Source organism: Meleagris gallopavo, chromosome 4 (assembly GCF_000146605.3).
Source record: "Meleagris gallopavo isolate NT-WF06-2002-E0010 breed Aviagen turkey brand Nicholas breeding stock chromosome 4, Turkey_5.1, whole genome shotgun sequence".
Lineage (NCBI taxonomy): Eukaryota > Metazoa > Chordata > Aves > Galliformes > Phasianidae > Meleagris > Meleagris gallopavo.
Window position 1 is genome coordinate 33845501 of NC_015014.2, and position 16817 is coordinate 33862317.

Sequence of the window (16817 nt, forward strand, 5' to 3'; positions counted from 1 at the left end):
CTTTCCTTTCCTTTCCTCTCCTTTCCTTTCCTTTCCTGTGAATGAATCTCAAAAACCATTAAAGATGAAATACAATTAAGTTCAGTCATTATTCTGTGAGAATCATATTCACTTCCGGAAGCTGAAATTACTGACTTTACCGGCTAGCAATATGATTGAAGTCCTGATAATAGGAAATGGTATCTCGAATACCAGGGTTACCAGTGTCACACAAAGTCACTTACTCTATACCACAGTAATGTTGCAATGCTCTTGTGCTGCCCTGCTTTGCTAAAGGTTACAAGATCAAAACTAGATCCATGCTAAATGATTTGAAGTAAAACAGGCCCTTTATTTTCAGACCATCTCAAGGGCTTTTGGAAGCGGGAGGAAACCAAGCGCCAGCAAATGGATCTAGGAGGGTCTGACCTAAGGATAAGGTTAAGTGGTGTAATAATCTCCATGCTGAACTTGATGCTGTATAGCAGCTTCCCTGATGTGCTTGGTCACGAGGTAAACCACTGTGAGCCAACCTCACAGATTTTCTGCCCAAATCACTTGAAGTTTGATGCTCTGGAACTCCTACCTAAAACGCTTTCCTTTCTACCTACTAAAGACTACTTTCCTTCAGGCTGTACTCACTGATAACCTTATCATATTTCTGTTTACTTCACTGTTCTTTATTTAGTGCTGTGATATTTGCTTCCAAAAACTACTTTTCAGATACAAAAATTTAATGCAGAGTGCTAAAGCTGGCATATGCATACCATGGAAGCCCAATCTGAGCATTAACTTTTGTTCTATACAAATTTTCTAAATCTAAAACATTTCTTAGATTATAGAGTTTCTTCTCTGAGAATCAAAAAGCTAATGCATGAGTTTCCTTAATTGGTCATTGTTGTTACAGAAGAAAACAATCCATCTAACAGTTTCTTTTTAGATATTGTTGGATGGACATTTTGATCAGATTTTTTTGTTTTGTTTTGTCTGGTTGTTTTTACCTTCTTTGAAAGAAAAATAAAACTAGATAATGATTTGCAGAGTTTCTGTTTTAACAACATGCTTGTTGTTAAGATCAGGAAAGGCAACACTCTCCACAGACTTCATTAAGAGAAAATGTCTCAATGTCCTGCTCTCAGAGACATTACACATATCTTCCCTTTGCAGAAAAATATAGCTGAGCTAAATTTGGAATTTTTCTGAAGTAAGAAACAGACTCTAAGTTAAGAGAAGGATCCATGAGGAATTATTCCCTGATGGCTTGAGAAGGATTTGTTTCTGACATGTTCCAGCTCAACCCAACCACACTCTTGAGGTACAACTGTGTTAGAGAAGATTTTTTTTTGCTTTGGAAGGATAACACCAGCTTACTCAAACTGAAACACGATGGTATTTCAGTATGCAGAGAAGAAATAGTAATCTGATAAAAAACAGGAAACAGAGGTAGAAATGCTTAATGTGAAGATAGAAAATGAAGAAAATTCTACTCATGCCTCATGCAGAGCAGTTCGCAAAGAAAGATGGCAGATATAATGTCAGTTACGCATGCTGTACAGAGATAAATAAAAGCAGCCACATTAATGTGTGACCTGAATATACTATCTGAAATTTCAAAAGATTGGGATATGGCACTGATAACAGGATCAGTCAAAAGACACACAGAGCTAGAAAGCCAACATTTGGTATGAAGACAAAGACGGGCTTTCATCTCAGCTAGGAAAAACAAATGGAATTTGAATAGTACATCAGAAACAAAGTGCAGAAAAATAGAAACAAACTGATGTTTCATATAGTATTGGGGTGCAGATTCATACTGATAGACAAGTAGGTCTAGAAAGAAAAATAGGAAGGAATTAAAAACAGAATAGAAATAACCCATCTAGGAAAGTTACTAATCTCCTAAATATGACTGCTGCAATAACTGTCCACCATAATCACAACAAATGGACACAGATATTCTGTGCTGACTTGTCTATGGTCTGTACAGTTAAGAACAGAAGATCAGAAGTTTAAGCCACATTTACAAAAACTCTCCCATTAAAATCAAAGTGCTTGTATGCATGACAGAAATAACGGTGAGGACTCAGAAGTGAGGGCAAGTTGTTTACAATATAAGCATTGAAGATAAAATGTTTTGTTTGCTTTCAGAAGACATCTGAATAATCTATCATCTCAGCCAATTGTTCCAGAAAACTTATTCTTTTCCAAAAGAAGTCATGTCTGATTGCTTTCTCAAACAAACAGCTGAGCTATGATCCCACAATAACAAGGGATTTCTGTCTGTTCACGTTCTCCAGCAAGCCTAGCCTTTTCACTTAAGCTAGACCATACCCCAAGTTGTTGAGACTCATTCTTTCAGCTCTGGCCTATTGAGTTGGCCAAAGGAATCAATACAATAACAAACTTTGAGAGTTTTGTCGAGCGATCTTCTATTTAAGCCTCAAAAGGTCAACATAGCCTCAGTTTGATTGATTTCTTTGAATTGATGAGGAACACTATGGTGCAGAGAAATCACACATACCCCAGTCCAAAAGATGATAAAAATTAAGGTGCTAATGTATGATTGTTAGGCCTCTAGATCAACACAGAAGTCAGGGAGGAAAATATTTACTGTGCTAAAAGTGCTAAGAGAAGCTCAAAACTCTAACCCATTGTCAGTGTTCATTCCCTTAAACACACCTTCTGATCAATACTTGAGAAGCCTTAACTTTGCCCTCCAAAGTAGCCAAAAAACCACTGATTTTATCCCAACTTATACGTCAGAGATATATAAAAATGCAATGTCCTTTTTTGTTGAAATAGTTTTTAACATTTTTTCTATTTACATAAGCACATAAATGTATTAAACCAAAGATTCTTGGAGATAAAATAACACTTTAGAAAACCACAAAGTAAAAAAAATAATAAAAGGAAGCATTAATCTGACTTAAAAACTGAAGGTGATGAAAATAAATTAAATTAAATTATCCTATTCCTCCATCTAAGAACCTTGATTATAAGCTCTACCATATTATATAACCAAAGCAGAAATTTGAAAAAAGTGAGAGAAAAAAACACCAAGACAGTATTAATAAAATAATGAGAAGTGTAGCAGAAAGGTTAATGAAATATTGGTAATGATTAATGGTGTAATGGATAACTCTATATATCTTTACAGAAAGAAAATATCCAAATTACCTCAGTTTTAATAATCATATTCCCAGTGACTGCAGATGAGGAACTTAAAATGTATGTATAAGACTGGAAATGGTTATAAAAGATCAGAGGCTTTCAAAATTCACTGTGTACTGGGTCTAGTGAATGTAATGCCAAGAGCAATACATGAAATCTGATCTGACAGTTTCACAATTTTCCTTTGTTTGAGGAGATCCCCATGCAATGAAAACCTACAACATCATGCCAAAATTGAAAGAAACAGTGGAAAGGATTCAGTGGTAACTACCGCTAATCCATTTCTCACTGGCAAAATATAAAAAGAAGATGAAGAATTAATTACATTAGGAAATCCAAGGGAACATGGTTTAGATTAAAGGACTTCTTTTTTAAGCAGTCAGCTGGAAAGCTGATATAGTACTGCTCATGCAGATGTTTGGAAAGTATTTCACAAACTCTAATTTTGGAGAGTGTCTAAAGGCTTTTGCTCTTCCACTGCTCCATGCCATCTCCAATTTATCTTTTGTACAAAATAGAAACTACAGCTTCTAGTTTAATAAGATGGGTAATTAAAAACAAACAAACAAAACCCAACACGATAGAATATAAGATATTACAGTCCATATTCTGTAGGTCCAGAATCTAAAATAGATTGGCAGGTCCCTTTTTATCAATAAGCAACAAAAATGGAGTAATAGCTATCTGTCAAAACTAGGTTTAATTCAGTCCCTTGGTTCATATTGGCTGTATGTGAACATTGCACAGAGCAGTATATTGCTATACTGAAACCTAGGAGTTCAGACCTGTTCGTGTGGCTTACCTTGAACAATCCAGCTCTATACTGTTCTCTGGATAGTCATGGTCATGGGCCTACAGAGGTAAAAGCTCTGTCTGATCTTGGTGCCTCAGCCCATCTCCACTGGTAGTTTCTGATACACTGATAGTTCCACTGCATTCCATAAACATCAGACACACGAACAGTTACTTAAGAAGTGAAGAAGAGTATGGCAGAATGTCTGACCTACATTTAACAATCGTAAGTGGCGATCCTTAAAACCAAGGCATGCAAAGGTAGAGCAGTTCTATGTCTGCTCCTCATCTGGTTACAAGTACCACAGTATCTATCCTCAAATATGCTCTGTTCTCAAATCAGAAGAAATGAGAATGAAAAGGGCTGTGACATTGACCACTCCACAAGGTAAAAATATTAATTCAGTATTGCACAAGTCAGAGGACATGTCAGTGTCCTTGGAGCTGACCCAGTCTGCTAGCCATTCTTTATGCCCCAATGACTTGAAGTGATAGATGAGGAAGAATCATCTTGCGGTGTTAATAATTGTGTACTTATAGAGATGTGAAGGAGCTGAGAGCTTGGCTTGAAGGGCAGGGAGGCCACCCCTGGAGCCTTTGCCAGAGCCAGCAGATGTGCAGGGAAGAAGCAGAGGCACAAACAGTGTGGAATCAATGCCAGTGAGTGATGGGTAGGAAGAAGGTGAAAGAGGAGGCAGGCAGAAGGGGAGGGGAAGAGAAAGTCTTGCCAACAAGTTCTGGTACAAAAACATTGAGAATCTCTGAGCTTGTGTTTGGGTCAAGTTCTGGGCCAATGCTTTTGGGTTCTGTTAATTCATTTTGTAACTGTTTACAAAAATTTATGTCTAGTGCTGAGGAGCTCGGAGGAGTCTTCAGCTTGAAGGATGAGGGCTTCCACTGTCACGTCCTTAATCTACAATATTTCTCTACCACCAGAGATGCTGCGTGTGTCTGAAATATATAGAGAATTATTGATGAAAGACGTAATATAAGCCTGAGCATTTTTTTTTATCACAAAAACATACATCTAGCACTCAAGGGCATTTCTGCTGCTGGGGACCTCAAACCCTAAATTAGATATAAAGCCTTTTGATTCACTCCTTAAAATCAATTTCTGCCTTCAAAAGAGAGAAGATTAGATGGAGGGAAAGGTAAAGAAAATGGATACTCTTTTGCCAATCCACAATTCATTCAGAATTAAGATTTTCACTTTCCAACCTCCTCATAAGTGTACATTTTTCTGCTCATGCTAGCTCTTTCATTAATTATTTCTCTGAACTCCTGCTTTTTAGCCACATTCCACACAGTCTGGTCCTGCAATTCCAGCCATAGCCTTTGGGTTTCTTATTTCTCTTCTTCCCTAAAGCAGAATTAAACCCTGCTGGTTGGAGCCAGCTCAGCCTCGAAGCTGGGAGGCATCTCAAGACTGTGCATGTTCTCTGTACCATGCTTTGCTGCAGCGAGAGCAATCTTTTCCTCTTGGGGCCCTTTCCAAAGGACTGCTCCTTCCTTCTGTTTCTACCCACAAGCTATCAGGTCCTGCAAAGAGAAATGCTTCATGCTGCTTTTCCCCTCCCTGCTGACTAGATGCATTTTTGCATATCAGTCCTGAACATCTCTTAAAGTCTGTCTCTCAGTGGCTAGAAGAAGTGTTATCTAATGGCAATATCCAGCCAGACAGATTCTCCTTTGCTATCTACTTCATTGTTGCAAGTATGATTATGAAGGATGACTCCTGTGTTAATGAAAGAGAATGGAGTTTCCATTGACTTTAGCAAGGTCAAAACTTCACCCTGAAGGACCTATCACTAGGAATGGGACAGAATTTCCATTTTCACAGAGAATTTGCAACCCTTTAATTATGCTGTTAAACCTCAAATATTTTCTTCACAGGGCAAAGTTCGTATCTTATTTCAGATGAATGTAGTGGCTGAGCATCATCAGCTGCCAGAAAACCTTTAGAAGTTACTTAAAATAAAAACAGGCATAAAAGAGAAGCAGGGTGGGAAAGGGTTGTTTGCTATTAAACATGAACACAAACCAGGCTGAGCCTTTTGTCTATTCCCTTCCCCCATTTCGTTCACACAGTCCTTATCACCCTTCAGACAGCCTTGGAATGCTAATTTTTCTGATCACTTGGGGACTGAAAACTGCTGTAGAAATTAACCAAAATATTATTTTAAACCTTGTTTAATGAGCCTGGATTCACACCTGTAAATAAACTCCCAATCCTTCCATTCTTCCAATAATGGCATTTCCACACTCTGTACATTCTGAGAAATTAAAATTCAAAGCAAAAATTTGAAAACATTTCCAAAGGTCTGTTTCAATCAGAAGTAGCAGGTGGTTTTTACAAAGAAGTGGTTTTAAATGAAAGTACTCTTTTTGCAAATGTGTAGAACTTCTCTTCATATAGAAGCAGATGATAAGGATGTTCAGAATAGTTTGGTGAAATGATACTGTAATTATAAAGTTCAGATCAACTTTAAACTTTATTGTATTTTCCACCTCTTTCTAAACGTTAAGGATTTCAATTATTCTGTCTCTCTCAGGGATAAAATCTATATGCATGTATCCTTCATTTAACACTAATGACAATGTGAAAACCTTCACACATCAAATATGTGACTATGTGCTTTTGTTTATCCTAATGGCTTGAGAGAAAATCTTGATAAATCAAGGCTTTTTTTTTCGTTTCCTCTTTCTTAAGTTTTGTTGCCTCGATTAGATAAAAAAATAGGGGCCTGTCAATCTGTTTTCTTTTCAAGTCTCCTCTGTCTCTTTCTAAATTAGTTACAGCCTGCTTTTTGTAGCTCTATAGCCAGCCTGACCTAATTTAATTACCATGACTTGTGTGGCTTAAAGATAAATAGTTTTATTCAGTCAGTCTACTTTTGTATAAGTTTTCCCTTTCATGCATCTCCTTATGTTTTGGCATTCAGAATTCTTGCTCTCTGTTCCTCAGTGGGTTAACACAAGGTTAGTTTTATAGTGTTGTCCATATTCTCACAAAACGAATCGTTTGATGTTGTTCTGCTCAGCCCCTGCTTTGCTCTGTCCAGTTGCATGCTGTGAGTGATCAGGCCTTTGTGGGGAACAGGCAACCAACCTATGGAGCATCTCCACAATGCCATTGGCAGCCAGTGGCACTGGCTCAGACTGAGGAGCTAGGGATTGAAGACACTGTCATTTCTGTTGTGAGCTACAAATCCTCAAAGTAGAGGTTGCTCGTACACCATCTACTGTCTGTGTACTTTTTTCTTCTTTTAGGAAATTACTTCATAAATCAAAGTATGAGACACTGCTGAGAGAGGAAGGCTGGAAGACATAGGACAGTGAAGACAGAGGCTACCACACTGCTCCTCTGCAAACATGTGACAAATCCCCTGCTCAACACATGTAATTATGTACACGTCAGGCTTAATGGACAAAGAGAAACAAGCTCCTAAGGTTACAATCAGGCTATCATCAATAACAGTGATCTTAATTAAAAAATATTTTTAAAGCCAACTGGATCTACCTTCAAGTATTCTGTTCTATGGAGCCTTTGCAATAACTTAATTTGGAATGATAGGACGGGGTATGTGATAAGCTTGAGAACAAGAAACCACCAACAAATCATCATCACAAACTTCTGAAATCGGAACAGGGCTCCCAGTTGGGAGGGCTTTACACAGGTGCTGCAGTAGCACTTTGCCTGCGCTACGAAACTGTCCTATAACAAGCTCCATCAGAATAAGTACAGAACGTTTGACTGCAAATGTATTTAAATAAAAACGTGTGTGTGGAACTATACAGAAATGTGTGAAAAACCTTACCGTTCTTTTAAAAACACTGTTCAGAGGAATAGCACTGGCAAAAGGAAAACAAAAGTATTTAAATGATATTTCAATTTTCAACCATTTCAAGTCAATTGCACAGACAGATGAGAAGATGTTAATTTTGCAGATAAACGAAAAGGGACCATCAAGCCAAGTTCTAGTGGAACTATCTAAACAGCACCCTTCAATAAACAGAGCATGTCTTTTTACTTGTGCCAGAATCCAATCCACCATAGATACAAAGTAGAAAGTAGAAACAGCAATTCCATGTGTTAGCACCCACAGAAAGGAAAGAATCCATTGACACTTCCATGCTTGGAAAACAGAGAGGTGAATCATCTCTTTCCAGCCATGATTAACCAGAAACCACTGCAGAAGTAATAAAGAGGGAAACAAAAGGATGCATTTGTTTCCTGTTTACTAAAACAGCCCAACAGTGCAGTGATGCATTTGTCATAAACATCCACTGATGTACTGCTTCAATTCCTCTTAAAACCTGTGACGGACTGACTTCTATAAGCAGTAAGTTTGATTATCAGTCATTTCTGTTGATAAAAACTCAATGTATACCCTACCTTCATCCAGTTCTTCACAAACAGTACCAAAATAATTAAAAGGCAGCCACCTCTAAAGAGCAACTGGGTCAGGTCACTGGGGCAAGCCCCTACAGCTATAATTAAAAAAAAAAAAAAAAAAAAAAAAAAGCCTGCTGAGAAGATAAGGCTCCACAGATGGATACAGACATACAGACACAAGGGAAAGGGAAACTTTATGGCACACTATTAATCTTTCTTAGAAAGATGAAGTGTTGCTGTGACCTTGATGACAACTGAAGCTGTCATTTGGAAGGAGAGAAAAAATGGAGAACAGAACACTTCAAATAGAGCATTTTCATCACCAAAGTACACCTACCTTTGAGACTCCCTTTAAGCGCAAAGAAAATACTTATTTTGTAGGACATAGCCTGCCTGCCTGAATAATCTGCTTAATGTGGCCCACTCACAACCTCTCATATGAGATTCTCAACTGAATAGATCTCTTTCCCCTACTTTAGAGATCAGTTTTCCTGGCCTTTTGCTGAACTAGCAGAGGGTTGCTGGTACATGTCAGCCAGAGACACAACCCTAGCATCTTCTCTACTACTGAAGAAAAACAGCAATAAGTATGTCCATGGTTTTATCTAGACATTGATGAATAAGTTGTCTACTGAGTAGCCTTCTTAGGCATTTGTTTCCCACTTAAATGAAGGATCAACCAAGAAGCTTCACTTCTTTTACGGCAGGCTCAAAATTGCTGTAGCCATACAATAACAACTGATTGGACACAAAGGTGTGTTGGGGTGTTGGTATGCTTTTCAAGAGTACCTAAAAGCATAAAGTCGGCCTAAAGACTGTAGGAATTGTGCTGGCTCATTCAGCTGAAGTGCAATTGTATTCCTGTATCTGATCCAGATTACAGCTGTGTTTTTGTGTGAATCAGTAAAGATTTTGTATTATCAGTTACAGAATCACAGTATGAATCTGCACAATACAAGTTACTTCCATAAATTAGTAGCTTAGTTCATTCATCCTCGTGGGACAAAGTCACTTAGTACATCTTTGGCCCATAGGTCTGTCACATTTATTGTGCTTAGTCTGAATTGAATTAATAATGATCATAACCTCTAAAAACTAAAAACTAAAATATGAAAAATAAAAAACTTGACTGCAGATTATTTTAAAATGTGCCATAAACAGATACAGTATATAACAAATTTTTCTACTATGAAAATGCTCTCAAAGCTGTCCACAGATAAAAAAGCTTTGTACAGAGATATGTCCTCTATACCCAAGAAGTTCATATGAAGAATGCTGACAAATTATTCAACTACTCTCCTGGACACTTTAAAATACATAAAGGAAGCAACCAATCAATACAAATGCTACTTTAAAAAAAAAAAAAGTAAAAAAAGAAAAAAAAAAAAAAAGGATTGTGATGTTTCTTCCTCTTTCCAAATGAAGAAAGACTTAACAGGAAAATATGAGTGATAATCTTATAAATATATATATATATATCTGATTCAGCTTCTGTACATTTCTACAGCCACTGTACTTCTTATAATCTCACATATAACTTTCAGATGAATGTCAGTATCATTGTACAGAATATTTCTATATAAAATATAGAAAGTCTCACCAGGAACAACAAATACATTCTGTATTGGTTTCAGAAAAACTCAAGGTTCATTGTAGTTTTTAATGCAAATGTAGATACATAATTTAGAAGTGTTATTTCATGCTTTATCTTGATGCTGCCAGAAGAGCCTCCAGCCCTTCTTTAAAAAGGCATCTACCAGGGTTTAAAAAGAGAACTTAGGCCATTAGTGAAGGAAATTGCCACCGTTAATTCTGACTTACCACAAATTAAAAAAAAAAAGAACAAACTGTGAAACTTAAAAGAAAATTCATCAAATGTGTTTTATGAATATATGTGCAATATTTTGGTTCAATGAAACCATTGAACCATTGTTGTTCTCCTGTGACTAATTGTTCTGAGCTAGTTTTTAAATTAATCTCCCAGTTCTTGACCTCTTTCCACCCTTGCTATTAAACTAACAAAAGCAGTTTATACCAGCCACAATATAAGCAAAGAAGTAAAATAAAAACTTCTTCAAGCATCACTTGGCCTTGCTGGACAACTTCACCAAAAATCACATCAATGTTCTATTAAATAAAATTCCATACAAAGAATTTTATTTTCGTATATAGAATCATGGAATCATAGAATTGCTGAAGTTGGAAAAGACCAAAAGCCCAAAAGAACGAGGTTGTGGTTGCCCCCTCCCTAGAAGCACTCAAGGCCAGGCTGGATGGAGCTGTGAGCAACCTGGGCTAGAGGGAGGTGTCCCTGCTTACAGGAGGGGGTTGAAACTACATGATCTTTAAGGCCCCTTCCAACCCAAACCATTCTATGATCATCGAGTCCAACCACAACTTAACCATACTACCCTAATTCTAACTACTCTCCACTAAATCATGCCCCTAAGCACTACATCCAAACGATTTTTAAACACATCCAGGGATGGTGACTCAACCACCTCCCTGGGAAGCCTATTCCAGTGATTAACAACCCTTTCTGTAAAGAAGTTTTTCCTGATATCCAACCTAAACTTACCCTGGCGCAACTTAAGGCCATAAAATACACTTAAGGCCATATAAAACACTTTCCTTCCAAATGTGATACTCAAATGCCTTCTTTGGGTCATTGTTTCTCTGTTTAAAGGGAATAACCCTAAGAAACACATATGAACCTAATCATATCCCAAGGTGCCCAGCACTGTCAGCTGTGCAAGGGAAGAGACTGTCCCACTCTGCTCTACACTTGTGTGGCCTCACCTCGAGCAATGGGTGCAGGTTTGGGTGCCATAATATATGAAGGGCAGGAAACCATTAGAGAGCATCCAAAGGAAGGCTATGACGATGGAGAAGGGTCTAGAGAGCGAGACATATAAGGAATGGCTGAGGTAAATTGGTTGGCTCAGCTGAGAAGAAAAGATTGAGACTGAGGGGAGGCCTCATGGTGGCTGAGGTGCAGTGCTGATCTTTGTCATCTGGTGACAGCAAAAGGACTCAAAGGATGGCATTAAGCTGCTTCAAGTGAGGGTCAGGTGGGGTGTTACGATCTGCACCAGCGGGTGGGCATGGAGCAGGCTCCCCAGGGCAGTAGTTGCATCCCCAAGCCATCAGAGTTCAAGGACCCACTGTGGGTCCTTTCCAACTTGGGATATCTTATGATTCTATTACTCTAAACAGAGTTGAAACATTTCCAGGAAGCTGATTAACTGCAAACAGAAGACTACAACACTTCAGTAGATTCAAATCATCCTGCCCTCCCAAAAAATTAAAAATGAACAACAACAAAACCCTTCATATGAACTTTTCAAGGAATATTACAATTCTTAGAAAAATCATCATCAATGGATTTCAAGAACGTATTCAAAACTGTAGTGCCTGAAGCTGTTTTTCCAACATACCCAGGTACATCTGCAAACAAGTTCAGAGAAGTCCACTCTGAGACATCTGAGTGGTTCAGCTAGGCTTTCTTATTGTCTTCTATGTACTGAATGGTTTTTATTTTTATATTTTCTTTGACTGAACAGGTGTGTAATTTCAGAGTGCCAACTCATGAATACAAACAAACCAGAGTTGGACACCTACGGCAGCAGCTCTCCTTGTCTTCAGCCTCAAATCCTGCCTATCTTCCACAGTCTCTGGGGAGGCAACAGGTGAGCCTGAAGGGACAAGCAAGCAGCTTTGGACTACTCAATCCCAGTATACATGGTAACTTGAATCTATAGTTCTGTTAATTAAAAATTAACACTTTGTGAAGAAAGCACCAGAGGTGGATAGGAACAGAAAAAGCAAGTACCCAAAAAACAGGACAGGAAAGATGTGTGGGAGGTAGAAATTTGTGCTGAAGGGTTGGAAAGAGAGCAGCTAGCTCTCTCAAGGGACTCTTCTGACAAAGGCAAGGCATTCTTGGCATCCATGACCAATCATTTCTACTCTTTGTTCTAGTGACGTATAAAGCTGGTTTATCTGTGTGAAGTATTTAGATTTAAAATGCTTTGCAAAAGGCTACCTCTGCCAGTATGAGTGTAGTGGTCAACAATCTCATTTGGTGTCGCTTGATGTTTTCATTTTACCAGTAGTAATATAAGAGCAAGCACAGCTGGATTTTAGAAAAGGTCATTCCTTATTTGCTTATCTGTCTTTGTTATATCCTATACAAAAATAATGCCAGGAAGAAATATGCCATGAGAAAAAAGCATTGATCAATTCAGATCTATACGTGGATCAAACACTGACTGTATTTGTCAGAAGTCACATCTGATCATTACTCTGGCCAGATTCAAGAAAATAAAGGACAGAATGCAGCACAGATTACACTGCTCTGGTCACTCATAGAAACCAGCCGATATTTTAAGGTTACAACATATGTATCTTCTATACAGCAACCTTGAGGTTGTTTGTTTGGTTTTTCAACTGAAATCTGACATGCATTACATGTGAACATTTGGAAGTCATATTGTTAATTATGCATTATATATAATTGCTTTAACTTTTATAGTGAGCAGTCATTAAACTGACTCAAAATAACAGAGCACTTAACAAAACTCTTACAGACACGTGACCTAATAAAGATGAATGAGCACAGTGTCCAACTTCACAAATTCTGTTTGTATAGATGCACGTATTCCTTTTTTAAATCAGTCACGATGCTTGCAAATGGAAGGGATTTGTAGGGAGTGGGCAGTGGTGTGATGTACAGATATATACATAAACATATAAATTACTTATTTATCCAAGATTTTCTGAACAGCAGGGAGAGATCTGATTTGTGAAACAGTAGGTTCCAGCTAATTAGTTTGTGACAGAAAAAAATTTTCCTTCATTCACGCTGCTAGGTTTAAATGTGGCCTGGACCTCTGGTGATTTCAGATTCCCCTCTGACTTAACTGAAATAGTTTTCATCAGCTGAGATTCTGGCATTCCTTCAAGGTGCAGCAAATATCCCACTTAGAAGGAATTGACTCTGATATGTGAACCCTGCTTCCATGTTATGGGGAGGAATGCTTTTGTGTTTATATTCCCCAGAAAATCCACAAAAAAGGAAACAAGCTGATTCCCCATTTTTTCTGAGCTCAGTTCTTATAGAGAAGATATAACGTTTCTAGTACTTAAATTAAAATTACAGAATGATTTAAGATGCAATTAACTTCTAGAAATTGTTTAGTTCAACCTCTTACTCACAGCGTGGTCAACTTCAAAGTTAGGTCAGGTTGCTGTCCTGTTGAATTCTAAGGATTTCCAGACGAGGAAATTTCCCTCTGGAAATCCCCTTCCAGTGCTGATCCATCCTCATCATGGACATCTCAGAGGTACTGATGACCTAGAAGCCCTTCTATCTTACTGCTGAATAGCAGATGGGACAGATCCTGAGCATGCTCATTCCATGGTACTGGACATAGTTGGGACAGCTCTGAGGGAATGGATGCCATTCCTTTATACTTGTTTTGGTCAGTGGGGACCAGGATAGGAAGACTTAGAATAACTCAGAGCAGATGTGTGAGAACTCCAAAGTCCCATTTTGCACAGTTTTGTGGGTTGACAAGAAAGCACTCCCACAATGAGATGTATCACCAATAGAACTTAAGTGACATCACTAGGTCTGTTTGAAGAAGACTATCTCATTCCTATTCATTTTCCTCCTCTCTTCTATTCCATTTCCATACAAACAAAACTGGCTGTTTAACAAAAAAACTCTGTTTAAAAAAAGTTATAGATATGATTTACAGTTCTTTTTGGTACAGTAGAAAAAATAATTAACTTGGAGGATTTTGAGGAATTTTTTATTTCTTTTTTCTTGTAGTTATCTGGATTTGCACGTATCTGTAGACACTTCAGTCAAACAACACAAAAATTATTTATATCAAAAGAGTTTCCTGCTTCTGGATAGAAAACAAGTAAAACTGTTTCAAATTCCTCCTTTACCTCTGTGACCTGAGACAACTACTGCTGCCTTTTAAAATACAGTGCCTCTTCTGCCTCAGGTGATTCTTACTAGTACAGCTAGGGGAAAATTGTGATGAAGATCACCCCTCCTACCTAGAAAAGAAAGAAACATTAACTCTTTCTTTCCTGTCTTTCATAGTGAGTGAGCAGCTACAGTTTCAAATGACCCCCCACCTGTTTACTACTACTTGTATTCAACAGTCATTTAGTTTATCTTCAGAGCAGTTGTGCCACATTAGATCTTACTGCTTATCCTGCAGGCTTCAGCCTCTTGTCCTCTGAAGTAAATGGAAAGTTCAAACCAAAATCCTGTGTGGCACAGAAGCCCTCAATGAAAAATAAACCAGCCAGCCAAAGCCATGCCTCTACATGATAAACAAAATGAAGGCATATAAAAATGAGCATGTGAACATTACAAGCTTTTTACTTAATTACAAAAAGGATTCCTTTAAAAGAATAATTACTGAGGTCCCTCATTAAAACACTGCTTTTTTTCTGGTTCCTTATGTCAGTGTTTCCTATTTCCTTATTCCTCAGAGCATGGATTTGTGTCCTATTTGCAGTCCTTACTCATTCAGTGAAGATACAGAAAACTGGAGATCAAACAATCTTCAAAAACAAAGAGGAGGAAAAAAAAGACAGCTTGGGAAAATATAGCACAGACAAATTAATTTACCTATTTGAGAAAACATTTAGAAAATTATTACAATCCATTTATAGGCATCTACAGCACTGTGAACCGAAAAGCAAAGAGTTATTAAGACAAAATGCTAATGCAGTTTAATGTTGAATTAATCTTCTATTAATTCTGGATTAGTAATAGTCATAGATTTGTTTAAACCGAATTGTGAATTCACATATTTAATTATTTCTGACTACATAATAATTTGACTTTTATGTGAAAATCATGTCACTTACTGATGAATTTCACCAAGCTTGTACAAAGAAGGTGGAAGTCCTCTGAAATGCATATGCCACTGACAAAGGTCTTTCAGTGTAGAGGCCAATCTTCCTTGCTGAGAAAGCTGAAAAGAACAATAAAGTATGTAGCTGATTCTGTATTTATCATAAAAAGGCATATTTCGTTTTAAGGTACATGTCTAATAAAGATTGGGGTCTCTCTTCCATAGCACTGAAATGGGATTGTGAAAGAGACACTAAAATCTCAACCTTATAACCACACTATGATTTGATATTTCCCCTTGCCAAGACAAAATGGTAGAGAAGTTGGACAACAATTCCATTAACCATTTCCACACTATTTCTCCTGCTTGTGCTTCACTGGGTTTCAAGCTTTCTTTTCCCTTTTCGAAGTTTCTCACTTTTCTGCTTAATCACTTAAAAAATATATTTCATTTAAAGACTTTCATGTCTACACTTATCTCCCTTCTTTTTATATCTCTTTTATCAGCCTCACATTTTGGTTCAGGGGGGTATTAGTTTTCAGAATTAGCTAGATGCCTATAGAGGAGAAAATCATGAATATGGGAAAAAATACATATAATTGCAAGAATTTAAAAAAAACTTTAAGAATTGCAGAAATACCCTCATCATTTTAAAACAAATTGTATTTATCTTAAATCAAATGCATAGAGTGGAGATCCTACTTCAAAAGGAAATATATTGTCAATTTTATCAACACTTTGCTCCAAAATATCAATTAGCTCAACAACAATTAATTAGAGACCACCTGATTTCTTGCAACATCAACAATTTCCAGAGTCCCTACTAGCTAAGCCATCTCCAAAGCAAGGATTTAGCTTACCCAGTTCTGCAAGCCCCCTGGTGAGGACATCCAGGGAGGGCATAACAGATACACACCCCCACAAGCATCCCCTAAAATACAATTTGTAGCAAGTGTTGACATTGCTGAGATTCCTGATACGCGCAAACCAAAAGCAGTTCTTATGATAAGATGAATAAAAATACTGGTGAATGGTAGTGAACTCTCTTCCTTTCTCTTCTTTCAAACCATTTCGAATTCTGCAGTCCTGTTGAAGTCTTAAGTACCAAGGACAGTTTAAGTGCAGAGAGAATGGAGATGAAGCGTACAGTAGCAAAGTAGGAGATTGGCTCTTTTGTAGCCAAACAAATTTTTAGCCATTCTGTGATAACTGCCTCTCACCAGTTAAATATAGCTGATTTACTACTGTTCCTAAAAATTACTGACTTCTAAAATAAAATTTGTAGGAGGCAAAGGACTATTACACATACATCATGAAGTGTTCTGGGCACTAAACACGTAGTCACCGAAGTCTGAAGACAGATATTTTATTTCTGCAGCAGCAAGAGTCTTAAGTGCCATCAGATAACAGAGAGATTACATATAGATACTGATATCAGTACTATCATTATATCAATGCACACACGCATTTATACATATAGTTTGTATGATATTGTAGTGTCTTGTCACTACCTCCGGGAATGAAGGCCTTGTTCAGTGAAAAACACAGCAAATAAAGTGAGCTTGACCTTCAACAACATGCCTGTGCTCTAAGCA

At 37.6% G+C, this 16817-nt stretch overlaps 1 long non-coding RNA gene across 5 annotated transcripts in view; it reads right to left on the minus strand.

Annotated features, from left to right (window-relative positions):
* Positions 1-16817, minus strand: part of LOC104910709 — a 93689-nt gene that overhangs the window by 21235 nt on the left and 55637 nt on the right. For 3 of the 5 annotated variants that reach the window (XR_004159595.1, XR_004159598.1, XR_004159594.1), the window contains one exon: positions 15236-15342. This is a non-coding gene — a long non-coding RNA (uncharacterized LOC104910709). The other 2 variants (XR_004159597.1, XR_004159596.1) reach the window with 2 other exon arrangements.